The sequence below is a fragment of the Fukomys damarensis genome, unplaced genomic scaffold (genome assembly GCF_012274545.1).
Source record: "Fukomys damarensis isolate Sample0158 unplaced genomic scaffold, DMR_v1.0_HiC HiC_scaffold_28, whole genome shotgun sequence".
NCBI classification, from domain to species: Eukaryota; Metazoa; Chordata; class Mammalia; order Rodentia; family Bathyergidae; genus Fukomys; species Fukomys damarensis.
Genome location: NW_022900940.1, coordinates 23,101,828 through 23,116,813, shown reverse-complemented (window position 1 = coordinate 23,116,813; position 14,986 = coordinate 23,101,828). Strand labels below are relative to the sequence as shown.

Below are 14,986 nucleotides of genomic sequence, written 5' to 3'. Positions count from 1 at the left end.
GACTTAGTAAAAAGGACTGAGCCCTGGTGGGAAATGCCCGCCTGTCATTGCTTTCCTTCTGGATTGCGGATGCAGTGTGGCACAGGAATGCCCTGGGTCTGGACTACTTGGGCCATTTTAATACACAGCAGTATCAGGAAAAACTAAAGGTGATTCTTTACCACAGCCTCCAGGCCGTTGTCTCTTAGGGTTTGGGGGACCTGTGGAAATCACAGAACAATATGCAAAGGCCCATGGTCTTATCTGCTTATATGGATGTCTGACTTGTGTTTCCAACCCCTAAGTTCCATTCTAGACAGATGTCACTTCTTCCCTCTAGGGCCTTGAGTCTGGCTCAGCAGGGAACAATATGCTTTCTGTACTTGTTGTTGCCAATGGACTGTACAGTTTATCATGTTATCAGAGACCCCTGATAATAAAGCTTGTGGGTACAAATTGGGTCAGAAAAATCCTGTATGTAGGAGAACGTTATTTAAGGTGTGGTCCATTAATTATTCAATGCCAGCCTCCCACGAGGAGATGAACAAATGAAAATCAGCATTCAAAAGTCTCCACTGTTATTTGGCAGTACTGGGACATTTTACAGAAGTATCATTTCACAACTGATTGAAATTAAGAAGTACTTTTTTAAAGTCAGAGTTTGAGAAGCACTGGCATAGAAGACATGGTGGAAAGAGGAGGGAGAGCAGGAGAGAAATGCAATAAAGGAAGAAAAGAGGCACAGAGAAGGTAAACATCATTGGAATAACAGAAATAAAAATAATAATCTCTGTATAAGTATTTATAACATGCAATTTATCATTACCTAAATTACATTCCTGGGTCCTTCCCTGTGTCCTCCAAGATCTCTCTCCTGTTCCTCAAACACTCCAAGCATGTGTCTATGTCTTCCTTCTGTTCTCTTCTTTCCCTGGTGTGCTTCCCTGCACTGGATTTTTTTTCACATGTCACCTCTCTGGTCAACCACTTTAGAATGTTTACCTCTGCCCAGCTCCATGCCCCTGTGAAGCATAAAACAATACAAGGCTATTTTATTCATGCATTGATGTACTCTTTGTGGTCAATTTCTCCTCTTAAACTCATGAAGAATAAGTATACTGAGCTGGGAGTGGTGGCGTAAGCCTATAATGCCAGCTTCTTTGGGGGCTGCTCAGGAGGATCTCAAGTTTGAAGCCTGAATGGGCAACTTAGCAAGATGCTCTCTCAAAACAAAAAGTTAAAAAGAGTTGAGGACTACCTCAGTGGTAGAGAACTAGCATACTCAGGACCATGGTGCCACCAAATAGGAAAAAAAACTCCCACGGTTAAAATAGTGCCTTATATAGGGATGAATGGATGAGTGAGTAATACGTGAATAAATTACACAGATATTTTTGTTTACATTCGAAATGCAAAGTAAATAAGAGTTTTAGGATTTTTCCCTGAAGAACTTTAGGGTCTTTCCCAAAAATATACACACAGTTCCTCAGAGTTCCAAATGAGATTCTGGACTCCAAAAACAGTGCTCCTTCTATGACACGACCAGATGTTGAAATTTCTGGAGAAAGCCAACAGAATGTGTGATATCCAGTGTGAAAACTCACAGAAGTTGCATTATGTTGCAGCCTACCTCTGCAATTCTAGACAAGAATCCTTTTGAAATGAAAGAAAAAAGCACTCAAAAGCTAGGAGGTTGAGTGAGGGTTCTGCTTTCAGCTGAGGTGACAGCTAACCCTTTATTCCCTTGTCCTACCACATGATCCCTTAAATCCACTTCTTATTACTGTAACAGTGTGGAAAAAGTAAGGACTTTAGCGGTGGGCACACCGGAGTTCAAATCCTGAATTTTGTTTACTCTTGCTTGGGCAAGCTCCTATATCCCTCTCCTCTTCAGTTGCTTTATCTCCTCTGTATAATTCCATTTTTGATTACTGTAATGAAGTGCCTGAGACAAGGTAACTTTATTTTTAAAGAGGCTTATTCAGCTTGCAGTTTTGGAGGCTAAATGCCCAAACAGCAGGCCCGTGCAGGCTCTCACGAAGGCCCCCTTAGTCATCACCTCATGGTGTGTGGCAAGGGTGGGACTACTACTGGGAGCAAGAGGTCACATCGTAAAAGAGAAAGACAGGAGAGCTGCGTTCCCACATTCCCTCATGGGGCCATGCCTTCAATCAGCCTAAGAATTTACCATTGGGCTCCACCTCTTAAAGATCCCACAACCTCTATACCATCACCATACTGAAGATTGAGCTATCAACCCATGAACCCTGGGGGTAAAAACACACCTAAACCATAGCATTCCTTTTGCAGGGCATGTGTGATGATTAGCCAAGACAACATAGGCAAAGTGCCCACCAGGAACAGTCAACCGGAACAAGTCTTTCTCATTTTCCTGTTGATATATCCTTTAACATCAGTTAATTATGTTGGTGCTGAGTGGAAGTGAAAGTGAGTACAAAAGAAGTAAAGATTTACAAGACACACAAGGTACTTAAATCCTAAACTAGTTGGTATAAAGTAGCCCTACTATCTCTAGACACCACAGCCAATATCGCACAGGCTCCAGTTGCCCCTTGAACCAGATATATGTTGCTGTTATATAACTTCACCAACCAAGTCTAGTCTGACTTTTTTCCCAGTTGGTGACAGCCTGATATCCAGTGCATAAATCCAATATTGCATATCTTGTGCATAACTGTTTTAAAGGATTTTATTTTTGTGTAATATATATGTGTGTGTGTGTGTGTATATATATATTATCAGAGTACACTATATATAAATATATCAGTAGTGTACACTGCCATATAATGTAAAAAGGAAACATCTATCTATGAACAATACAGTCAACTAAGTTTCACACCAACTATCACACCAAATAAACCTTGAACAGAGAAAGAAAAAAGAATTATCACAGAGGGTATTGAAGACCCTCCAGCTAACACTATCTTGTGAATGAGGTCTTCACATATACACTCTGTGGCCAGTCTCTATTATCAAACGAAATGGCTAAGAGAGTGCTGATTAGATTGACCTTTATTTGCAAAAACGAGTAACTGGTAGCTTCCAATGCTAAAATACAATTGTAAGAACAAGTGGTGTTCTTGAAAACTGAACTCTCAATTTCTTTTCTTCTACTTCTTTTTTCCTCTAGCTTTGGAAGACTATGAGCTTTGGAGACAGATAGACAAGGATTCAAATCCCAGGCCTGATGTTTCATGGCAAATTACTTCATATGTTTGAACCTCAGTTTTCAGTCTGTAAAATGAATATAACCCTTCTTACCTTGAGGCATTCTTGGTGAACCAAATGATATACTGCAAAAAGTAGAAGGTGCTCCATACACAGGAGTTTTCATTCCTTTTCCAAACTCTTGATTGTAATCACAAGAGGAACACAGGCATGACAGTGAGGTCTTCTTCGCAAAAGACAGTGCAGGGAACATAGTAGGCACTCAAAAAATATTTGGTGAATGAATAAAATGGAAGGATTTGTTTGCTGCTGTCAAAGAGAGGAAAGTTCCATTTCCTAAAATATGACTCAGTGTTCCATAAGTTTAATTCATGACATTAACCCTTATTCACAAGAATTCTCCATAAATAGTATGAAGGCCATTTACTCTGAAAGCCTTACCTATCTCTCAGCTCCTCTACAGTATGGTTAGGAGCCCATCATTTAAGGTCAGCAAGGAGTCATGACATGGTCCATTATACATCAGACTGAAAGGCCCAAAAGTAATATCTCCATGGCAGCTAAAGTAACTATTCTTCTTGGACAGCCGCATATCCCCAGGGAAGCAGATTTGAGGATGCCACCTTCAAAGGCAGCCAGCCTTGATTTAGGAATGTAACTCATTGAAATCTGGGCCACTCCCTGTACCTGGATTTTCAATATGGGCCCAACCCCTCCTGTCAAGAAAATAATGAAAGAAATGCCATTTTGTAATTAGGGAAGAGCAAGAAAATACAGTCAACAAAGATGGAGGGTCTTGAGGGAAGGCCCCATGCTTGGGTTTCCAAATCAATGAGAAAGTTTAGATCCAACACTTAGCAGGAGAGATAGTTGTCTGTCAGACATCAAGCCTGGCTTGCGAAGCTGTCAGTCACTGCTGTGAACCACAAAGTCACTGTGTAAACTGCTCAAGTCTCAGGAGGATGTCCACAAAATTGAAACTGAGACAAAGGAATGCCCGTGAGCCGAAAGAACATTGGAATTCTTCACAACACTGGTGGCTGGGACTCCAGAGCACATCAAGTTCTTCCTCTCCTGCTTCCCTCCTGTCTCCTCCTCCTCCTTCCTCTTGCTTTTCCTTCCTTCCCATTTTTATTTTTATTTTGTTGTCTCTTACCTCAACTTTGAGAAATTTACAAAAGTAAAGGAACCATATAAAGTAATACAGATCATACACTTATTAGGGAGAGTTTTCATTTGTCTAAAATCTAAACTTCTACAAAATCACATACATGGAGTTTTTTTCTCCTTTTATGAGAAAAAGACTAATATGTAGCCAATGTGATAGATTTAATTTTGAAAATAAATTAAGTCCAGGAGAAAATACAACTCAGTGTGAATTTAGTGTTTAACTATCTACCTGATTTTGCCTAATTCAGTAAGTCCTTTCTCAGCATCTAACATAGGAGATGCCTTTCTCTCCTTGCCTCTGCCCCAGACCAATTTCACTAGAGATTTCTTTCACTTCAACCTCCACTGGGACTACAGTACTAGGTGGAGTCATTCTACATTTCTATGGGACTGACCACTTCACCTCCATTTTCCTTCTACTCAGGTAAATGTAAATCTTCATACTTATCAGAGCTTCTACCTGATCACCATATGCAGCTCAAAACAGCCCTTCACCTTCTCCTTCACAGTGTAAACAGAATCATATGACAAGAACTCTCTCACCCCTCTACTTCCTAACTGTGATCATGATCATGAGATGAAAATGATAGTAGAATACCTGCCATTTCTGTCCCCTTATCAAAAAAGTATCCAGTGGATCACTCTTTCTTTCTTCAAATATTTAGCTTCTTTTTTACCACCAGTTGTTCTCTATCAGGAAATAAATATACCTCAGGCTTTTCCATGTTGAAAACAAACAAGCAGACAAACAAACCCTCTCATGCCTCAGATGGCCCTTCTAGTTCCCTCTTTTCTTCTATATCACACCCAGAACTTCCTTCCAAGTGGCATATTCAAAGATCCAACCACCTATAGGGCATCTCTACAAAGATGACTCACATGCATGTCAAATTGTCCCAATCAGACTTAATCATCTTCTCCTGCCTTCCTGTATGGAGTATAACGCAATGGCAAACTTAGCACCTGTTTCCAATCACATTTTGCCTCCTACATATGCCTCAGTCCAACTGCATATGTGCCACAGTTTGCATATAATTGTCCCTTGTCTACATTACTGTCACAAAATTCCAAATGATAGATGTGTTGCCAGAATGAGCTTCATTTTCTACATCATTTGAGTCAGACTCCTGAAAATACATAGAACATAAAGAATGGTAAAATGAGTACCCATATTCCTACCACCAAGGATCAATAGTGATGTTTCTAAAGCTAATATCTCACCATATTGTTTGTCTGCAATAATCAATAGGTCCTCTTCAGAATGTTTTTTCTTTTTTTAATGGTAGCAAAGATTCACATTTAGGTAGGAAAAATGGGCTATGTAGAGCAAGTTTGTGTCAAACAAAAGTAGGAAAAGGAAGAAAACAAATTTAAAAATATTGTACACACTACAGTATAGGATGGGTTAGTTGTATTATTTTCAAATACAACTGCATGGTTGACAGGACTTTCTAGGATTTGCCACTTCATCTCACCGTGCCTCCCAACTCGGCAATCTCAAACCCAGGTCTTACCAAGCTACTTGTTGTCCTCCCAAAATACCAAGTACCCTCTCCTGTGAAGCCTTTTCTACCTTTGAGGTAGAGGGTGGAAAGTGAGAGGAGTTGCCTAAGCACAGGACAGTGCAAAAACTACAATGGAAAGCACTTGGCTATCAGCCCATGAGAGTGATGCTCACAGCAATACCTTAGATAGTGAAGAGAGAACATCACAAAATCTTGCTTGGAAATTTATTTAAATTCACCCTATCCTCCTGTCCATAGCTAAATCTATCCATCAAGCCTCAAAAGAACCTACATTTGAAAAATAGCAGAGGTAAGGGGAAAAAATGAGAATCAAGACTTGCCATGTAGAGGTACATGATCCCAACAATGAATGTAACTGTACTGTATCCCTAAAATGTACCAATAAACTCAATTAAAGCTGAAAAAAATAGCAATATACATGTGCTATATGTTTTGTATCTTATGGCTCATGTATCTTATGACTTATAGTTCAATGTACTCTCAGTAGAATGTGTAATACATGGAGATAGATTATTGTAATTCTTTAAGGTTCCTAGGAGGCAGAAATCTTTCCCCCAACATCCCTTTAAGAGAGTAGAGGTGATCTTTGAATGTAAAAGCAAAGAAATCCTCTAACTTCAGTTAAGCAGGATTTTTTCATGAGGATAAAGGAAGATCCAAAAGTTTGTTGCAATTTCTTTGTTTTATGGAGGTAGTTAAAAGGAACCCCAGAAGGAAGATAAATTTTTTTCCAGTTCCTGTCACAGGCCTCATAGATTGTCTTATTTTAAGGAAATGCTGGTATTTCTTTTGTTTCCTGGTTACACTGAATAATGCCTAGAAAATAGACATTGTAAAACAGAATTCTCCAATTTTAGTCTGCACTGAAGTCTGATTTCAAAGATACCTATGTTATTAAAAGCCTATTTTAATTGATAGAAAAGTAGCGAACTACTGGTTTATCATGCACCAGTACCAGAATTACTTATGAAACAGAAGGAAATGCATGGCTCATTGGTCACTGAAAAAACAATAAGGATGAAGAAAAGGAAAGATTATCCATGGGTGAGTTTGGTACATTATTAGAGATTTTGTTTGGGGATTGATTTTCCCCATTACATATGTGAACACTTACTCTGGAGCATAACTGACTTTCCAGTAAAGTGAACCATTTTCAAAGTGCTGCCATTCCAATTATATAAAAAGTACATTTTCTTTTAGAACAGGTGTTTTGGAAAAATTAAACTTGTGTCAAGATGGATATTTTCATTTGTAATGGAAACTTAACACAGATGGCTATAATTAGGGCTGTAAATTATCCTTTAATTTATTATTTAGGACTCTATGTCATTATTTACTGATGCTCAAAATTTTAAGCTCAGCTCTCCAAGTAGAATTTTGAAGAGATGTGCTTGAACGATATGTTAAGGGAAAGAGAAGGTTGGTGAAAATATGTATTACAAGTCTATGAGAGACTCAAGCTCTATATGGTACTGTCCATGCTATATGGCAAGGGCACCTGTTTGAGAATGTCACAGAGGCAAGCAGTTACACACACACACACACACACACACACACACACACAGGTGTATGACAGAAGTGTAGTGATTCCAAGCACTATGAGCTCATGGAAAAGGGTTAAACCACCCACTAGTAGATACTGTAGTCAACATTTACTTAGCACCGACTGTGTGACAGGTACCATTGCTAGTCCTTCATAAACATGATCTCATTTTATTCTCCCAAAGTCATATTTAGTAAATTACAAAAACCTGTTTTACAGATAAGAAAACAAATGTATGCTTTATTGCTGAACTACCATACAGCCTTGGAAAAATTAACAAGGTCATTTGTATCTCTTTCAGGAAGGCATGCTCCCCAACTTGAGAGTCAAATTTTGTTTGAAATTAGGGCTATTAGTTTATTTCAAAAAAATTATAATTTAGATGTGGAGATGTTTTTAAATGCGTTATATTCTCTTTTTTTCTTTTTAACAAAGGTATGTTTTATTTTAAGAGTTAAGGTAAATACTGTATCGGGCAGGATGACACTGTACGAAGTGTTAGAAATGGATAAGGGTGGCAAAACTAAGGCTGGAGATGTAATCATGGCCAAATAATAAAAACCTCATGGACCATCTTCACAAAGCCAGGCTTTATCCACAGGGTGATGAAGCATCTTTGAAGGACTTTCAACAATAGCTCCTTGATTTCACTGCATCTCGATCAGCAGAACTGAGCATAGCATCATCTCAATTTCTTGTACCTAAAACCATCCATAATTTTAGCCTCACCACATGGTAAAACTCCCAAAGCTTTTCTCCTGCAGAAAACTTTATTCTAGAAATGGAAACTCCTGGTATCTGTGGACTTTCCCACCTCACCTGAATACTAAGCCCTCTCTACCTTCTCACTGCTAGTGTCCCCAGTGCTAGCTCCAGAAACAGAATCCTGATTAATGCAGAGTAAGAAAGAAACATGATAATTGCTCAGCACCTGTGCCATGAACCTACTTGGCAAACCTATCTCTAAAATGCATTTCTCCCCTAAAACACTTTCACTTACTTTTAACTGTTTTCTCTTGAAGCTACAACTTTTATCTAACTCGAATCTGTTAAATGAGATTATTTCTTCACAGACATTACTAATACTAGGTTAAATTAAAACTGTTTTCCTTATATGGTTAAAATGATAAAAGTGGTAAGCTAGAATGCATCCTTTAAAATATAAAAAGGTATTTTTCAAAAACTGAAACATAAAGTATATTGTCCTGCATTAGTCAATTTCTTGTCACTATAACAAAACTCCCAAGATAATCACTTCTAAAAGAAGAGAGGCGTATTTTGGCTCACAATTTTGGAAATTTCAGCCCATGGTCAGTTATCCCATTTCTTTTAGGCCCATGGCAAGACAGCTCATTGTGGCCATAGTGCATGACAGGGAGGCTGATAACTTCATGGCAGCTCAGAAGCAGAGAGAAAGAGGCTGGGTCTCAATATCCCCTTCAGGGCACAGAGTCAGTGACCTAATTCCTCTTAGGCACCACAACTTTAAGACTCTGCCACAATCCAATAGTGCTGCAGCTTGACAACCAATCCTTCAACACACAGATAAGTATCTTTGGGGATACTTATCAAAACCATAACATCTCCACAAGCTTTTCTGCTTTATGGACAGAGGGAATGCTTCAAATGAGAAAATGGTCCATGTTTTTGGTATGAGATGGTTGAAAACGTGCATTTCTGCATTCAAAGACTGGACATTAATGGAGAGAGAATCACTATTTTAAAAAGCAGTGTCTAATTTTAAACACCCCAATCACAATCAGTGAAATTGAAAATGTAATTAAAAACTTACCAACAAAGAAAAGCCCAGGCCCTGATGGATTCACTGCTGAATTTTACAAGACATTTAGAGAAGAACTACTACCATTACTCTTCATACTTTTCAATGAAATTGAAAGGGAAGCTATACTTCCAAATTCATACCTGGAAGCAAGTATCACTTTGATTCCCAAACCAGAGAAAGATACAACCAAAAAGGAGAACTACAGACCAATCTCCTTAATGAATATAGATGCAAAAATCCTTAATAAGATACTAGCAAACAGAATACAGAGGATTATTAAGAAGATCATCCATCATGACCAAGTCGGATTTATTCCAGAGATGCAAGGGTGGTTCAACATACGAAAGTCAGTGAATGTAATACATTATATTAACAAAGTCAAGGACAAAAACCATATGATCCTCTCAATAGATGCAGAAAAAGCATTTGATAAAATTCAACACCCATTCATGATAAAAACCCTGCAAAAAATTGGAATAGATGGTCTATACCTCAATTTAATAAAGGCTATTTATGAAAAACCATCAGCCAACATCATATTGAATGGCCAAAAACTGAAAACCTTCATGTTAAAATCAGGAACAAGACAAGGATGCCCACTATCACCACTTCTCTTCAATATAGTTCTGGAAACATTAGCCACAGCAATTAGACAAGAGAAAGAAATTAAAGCAATAAAGATAGGAAAGGAAGAAGTTAAACTATCATTATTTGCTGATGATATGATACTCTACATTGAAGATCCAAAAAACTCCACCAAAAAACTTCTAGACTTAATTGACAGATTCAGTAAAGTATCTGGATACAAGGTGAATACCCAAAAATCAATAGCCTTTCTATACACAAATAACAGACAGACAGAAAGAGAAATAAGGGAAAAAATTCCTTTTACAATAGCATCCAAAAAAATGAAGTATCTAGGAATCAATCTAACAAAAGAAACAAAAGATCTCTACACTGAAAACTACAGCACTCTGAAAAAAGAAATCGAAGAGGATATAAAAAAATGGAAAGATATCCCCTGCTCCTGGGTAGGAAGAATCAACATAGTGAAAATGGCCATACTACCGAAACTGCTATATACATTCAATGCAATGCCAATTGAAATTCCAACACTATATTTCACAGAACTAGAAAAAAGAATCCAAAAATTCATTTGGAACCACAAGAGACCTAGAATAGCAAAAGCCATTATAGGCAACAGTCACATGGCACCAGGTGTAACAATTCCCAATTTGAAACTATACTACAAAGCCACTGTGATAAAATCAGCATGGTACTGGCAAAGAAATAGGCCTGAGGATCAATGGAACAGACTGGAAGACACAAAAACAAATGCAGATGTACTCAGCTACCTCATCTTCGACAAAGGAGCTCACCATCCTCAGTGGAGGAAAGATAGCCTCTTTAATAAATGGTGTTGGAAAAACTGGATATCAACCTGTCACAGATTAAAATTAGACCCTTATCTTTCGCCATGCACTAAATTAAAATCCAAATGGATTAAAGATCTAAATATTAAAACAGAAACATTAAACTTGCTGGAAAGTAAGTTAGGCAGAACTCTGGAAGACATTGGTATAGGAAAAGACTTTATGAACAAATCCTCAGTAGCACGGGAACTAGCAGAAAGAATCAACAACTGGGATCTCATCTTACTAAAAAGCTTCTGTACTTCAAAAGAAACCATTAGCAGAACTAAGAGACAATCTACAATGTGGGAAAAAATTTTTACCAGCTGTACCTCAGACAAAGGACTATTATCAAGGATATATAAAGAACTCAAAACAATCAGTCCCCCCAAATATAAAGACCCGATCCAAAAATGGGCATCCGAAATGAACAGACATTTCTCATACAAAGAAGTGAAAGCAGCAAGAAAATATATGAAAAAATGTTCCACATCACTGGTCATTCGAGAGATGCAGATGAAAACAACACTGAGATTCCACCTCACCCCACAAAGAATGGCTGCTATCAAGAAATCACACAATAACAAATGTTGGCGGGGTTGTGGGGAGAAAGGAACCCTCCTCCATTGTTGGTGGGAGTGCAGACTAGTGCAACCACTATGGAAATCAATATGGAGATACCTCAAAGAGCTTGGACTGGAGGTTCCATTTGACCCAGCCATCCCTCTGTTGGGTATCTTTCCAAGAGAACTAAAAGAATCATATCACAGAGAAGTATGTGCACCCATGTTTATAGCGGCACAGTTTGTAATAGCTAAATCTTGGAAACAACCTATTTGCCCATCCGTTGGAAACTGGATAAAGAAGTTGTGGTTTTTCTATAAAATGGAATATTACTCAGCCATAAAGAGCGAGAGAATAGATTCATTCATAGGAAAATGGATACATATTGAAGATATACTCCTAAGTGAAATAAATAAGTCCCACATGTGTAAATACCAAATAGTTTCCCTGGTGTGAATATTCTGCAACAATGCATAAGATTCTAATAAGATTACTGACATTTAGAAATGGGAGGAAAGGAGCTAAAGGTGTAGGGAAGGTGTGATACGTAGGGGAAGAACAAAAAGGGAAAAGAAAAAAATGTGAGAGAATGAAAAGTTGAAAATAAAGTGTTTGTAGATGGGGAGGAGAGGAGGGGGTGAAGGGAGGGCAGAGGTAAGGGGAAAAAATGAGAATTAAGACTTGCCATGTAGAGGTACATTATCCCAACAATGAATGTAACTGTACTGTATCCCTAAAATGTACCAATAAACTCAATAAAATTAAAAAAAAGCAGTGTCTACATAAATGATATCCCAGGGATGTGGAACATTTTTTCATATATTTACTTGCTGCTTTGACTTCTTTGTCTGAGAAATGTCTGTTCATTTCAGATGCCCATTTTTGAATTGGGTCTTTATATTTGGGGGGGCTGGTTGTTTTGAGTTCTTTATATATTCTAGATAATAGTCCTTTGTCTGAGGTAAAAATTTTTTCCCACATTGTAGGTTGTCTCTTAGTTCTGTTGATGGTTTCTTTTGCAGTGCAGAAGCTTTTTAATATGATGAGATCTCAGTTGTTGATTCTTTCTGCTAGTTCCCATGCTACTGAGGATTTGTTCATAAAATCTTTTCCTATGCCAATGTCTTCAAGAGTTCTGCCTAACTTATCTTCCAGCAAGTTTAGTGTTTCTATTTTAATATTTCGATCCTTAATCCACTTGGATTTTAATTTAGTGCATGGTGAAAGATAAGGGTCCAGTTTTAATCTTTGACAGGTTGAGACCAATTTTTACAACACCATTTATTAAAGAGGCTATCTTTACTCCACTGAGGATGGTTGGCTCCTTTGTCAAAGATGACTGGTCATTCGAGAGATGCAGATGAAAACAACACTGAGATTCCACCTTACCCCACAAAGAATGGCTGCTATCAAGAAATCAATAATAAATGCTGGTGGGGTTGTGGGGAGAAAGGAATCCTTCTCCATTGTTGGTGGGAGTGCAGACTGGTGCAACCACTATGGAAATCAATATGGAGATACCTCAAAGAGCTTGGACTGGAGGTTCCATTTGACCCAGCCAACCCTCTGCTGGGTATCTTTCCAAAAGAATTAAAGGAATCATACCACAGTGATATATGCGCACCCATGTTTATAGTAGCACAGTTTGTAATAGCTAAACTTGGAAACAGCCCAAATGCCCATCAATTTAACACTGGATAAAGAAGATGTGGTTTTTCTATAAAATGGAATACTACTCAGCCATAAAGAATGACAAATTAGATTCATTCATAGGAAAATGGATACATATTGAGGATATACTCCTAAGTATAATAAGTCACCCATGTATAAATATCGAATAGTTTCTCTGGTGTGAAAAACTATAATGGTACTTAAGATCCTAATGATATAATTGACAATGTGAAATAGGAAGAAAAGGGATAAAAGTGTAGGGAAAGTGGGAAGGGTAGGGGAAAGCTAATAAGGGCAAAGAAAAAAATATGAGAAAATGAAGAAATGGAAATTAAGTGTTTGTAAAGAGCGAGGGGAGGAGGGGTGAAGGGAGGGCAGGGACAAGGGGAAAAAATGAGAACCAAGACCTGTCATGTAAAGGTACAAGATCCCAATAATGAATGTAACTGTACTGTATACCTAAAATGTACCAATAAACTCAATGAGGCAAAAAAAAAAAAAAATACAATGAGATAAATAAATGACATCCCAAACCGTTCAAGTATTACCCAGGAGGGAATTTCTTCTAGCACATGCTGCAATTTGCCACAGGCAAATGAGAGCCTCTAATTTAGAACATACACTGGGCTCCACCTATAAAAAAATTCTACAAGCAACAGCATGCCCTGGCTAGAATAACGATGTATGACTTCTGGCTGAAAACATTCCAAAACTCAACAGATGGCTCTCTTCTGGGGTTTAAGACAGCAGGCATCAGAAATATCCTGACAAGAGTGAAATACTGACCCAAGAAGAAAATTAGAGCCTAGAGAGATGGTGTGTCTTTTGTGAAGCACACCATTTTCCGGGCGTGCCCTACCAGAAGCTCTCCCAGAATACAATTACAGAGCTAGGTTTCTGAAGTGTGTTAAGGAATTTGTAAAGCATGAACCACTGATGCAAGTGAAATTCCATGAATTCTACTGATTGTATAGAGATATTTATATTTTTTGTTTGTCTCTGCATTCAGAAGCTTATTGTTGCTGTACACCTAGATTATAACAAAGTGTATCTCTATATTTTACCAATGTGGATTTTCACTTATATCATGGAGAAAAATAAATCAAGGCCACTAACTGATGATGAGCTCTGCTTGGTCCCTGAAAAGCCTTACCCACCCATCCAGACAAAACCAGGACTTTCCCGTGTAGTACCCCACCCTAGTCATTTCCAAAACTGCACTCACTGCTTTCCCTCCAAACCCTAATTATCCTCTCATCTCCCCAAATCACTACACCATTTGCCCTCTGTTGTCCAATCCAGAAACATAGATGTCATCTCCACCTCTTTCTTTTCCTTTACTTCTTTGACCAATAACCAAGCCCTGTCACTGTGACAACCTAAACCTCTCTCCAGTCATCCTATTCTTTCCCCCTTTCACCAAATCTCAGATTTCATTTCTCTTGCTTAAAGTCCTTACAGTGGCTCCCCATGGCTTTTAGGGTGAAGTCTGAGGTCCTTAGCATGGCTTAGAAGGCATCCCAAGTTTATGGCCCTTGCTTTTGCCTGAATCCTCATCCCTTACCACATGCCAGGTAACACTTTGTGCTTTAACCAGTCTGAACCCTATGTGGCTTCTCCAAAGCACTGTTCTCTTGTTTTCCAAAGGCCATTTGGGTATGCTTCTCCTTTTGCCTAACACAGGCATCTTCTATCTCAATCCTATTTGTTCTTGAGCGTTAGTATGGCTTTATGTATCTACACAGGGTTCCGCTTTCTCCCAAGGCTCCTTCAGGAGCCCTCCCCATTTGTTCTCATAACTCTCTTTCAAGTCATAATATGTAACCCAATATCTGGGTATCTGGGTCCTATGACTAGTGCATCCTAAGATTTTGGCACAGAACCTGAAAGGCATTCAATACCTAAATGTTTGCTGAATGGATGAACACTTCCTGAATGATTAAATGATCCACTAAATTAATAAGTGGTGCTCCTGATTATTTTAGTTATTGATAACACATTCTTCTGCCTCTTTCCCAGCACTCCACCTCACTTTCTTCCTCATCTATTATTGCACAGATCTGGTCCTTTCTACTCCTTAGTCACTCCTTGGACCTTCTGGGCTTGATGTACATATGTGTGTGTGTGTGTGTGTGTGTGTGTGTGTGTG

The 14,986-nt window shown here is 38.4% G+C and overlaps 1 long non-coding RNA gene across 1 annotated transcript in view; it reads right to left on the bottom strand.

Moving 5' to 3' along the window:
• Positions 1-828: 828 nt before the first annotated feature.
• The window catches only part of LOC104872115, a 116,193-nt gene continuing 102,035 nt past the window's right edge, over positions 829-14,986 (bottom strand). The window contains exon 5 of the long non-coding RNA XR_783061.1: positions 829-1,001. This is a non-coding gene — a long non-coding RNA (uncharacterized LOC104872115). The remainder of the gene's footprint in view (positions 1,002-14,986) is intronic.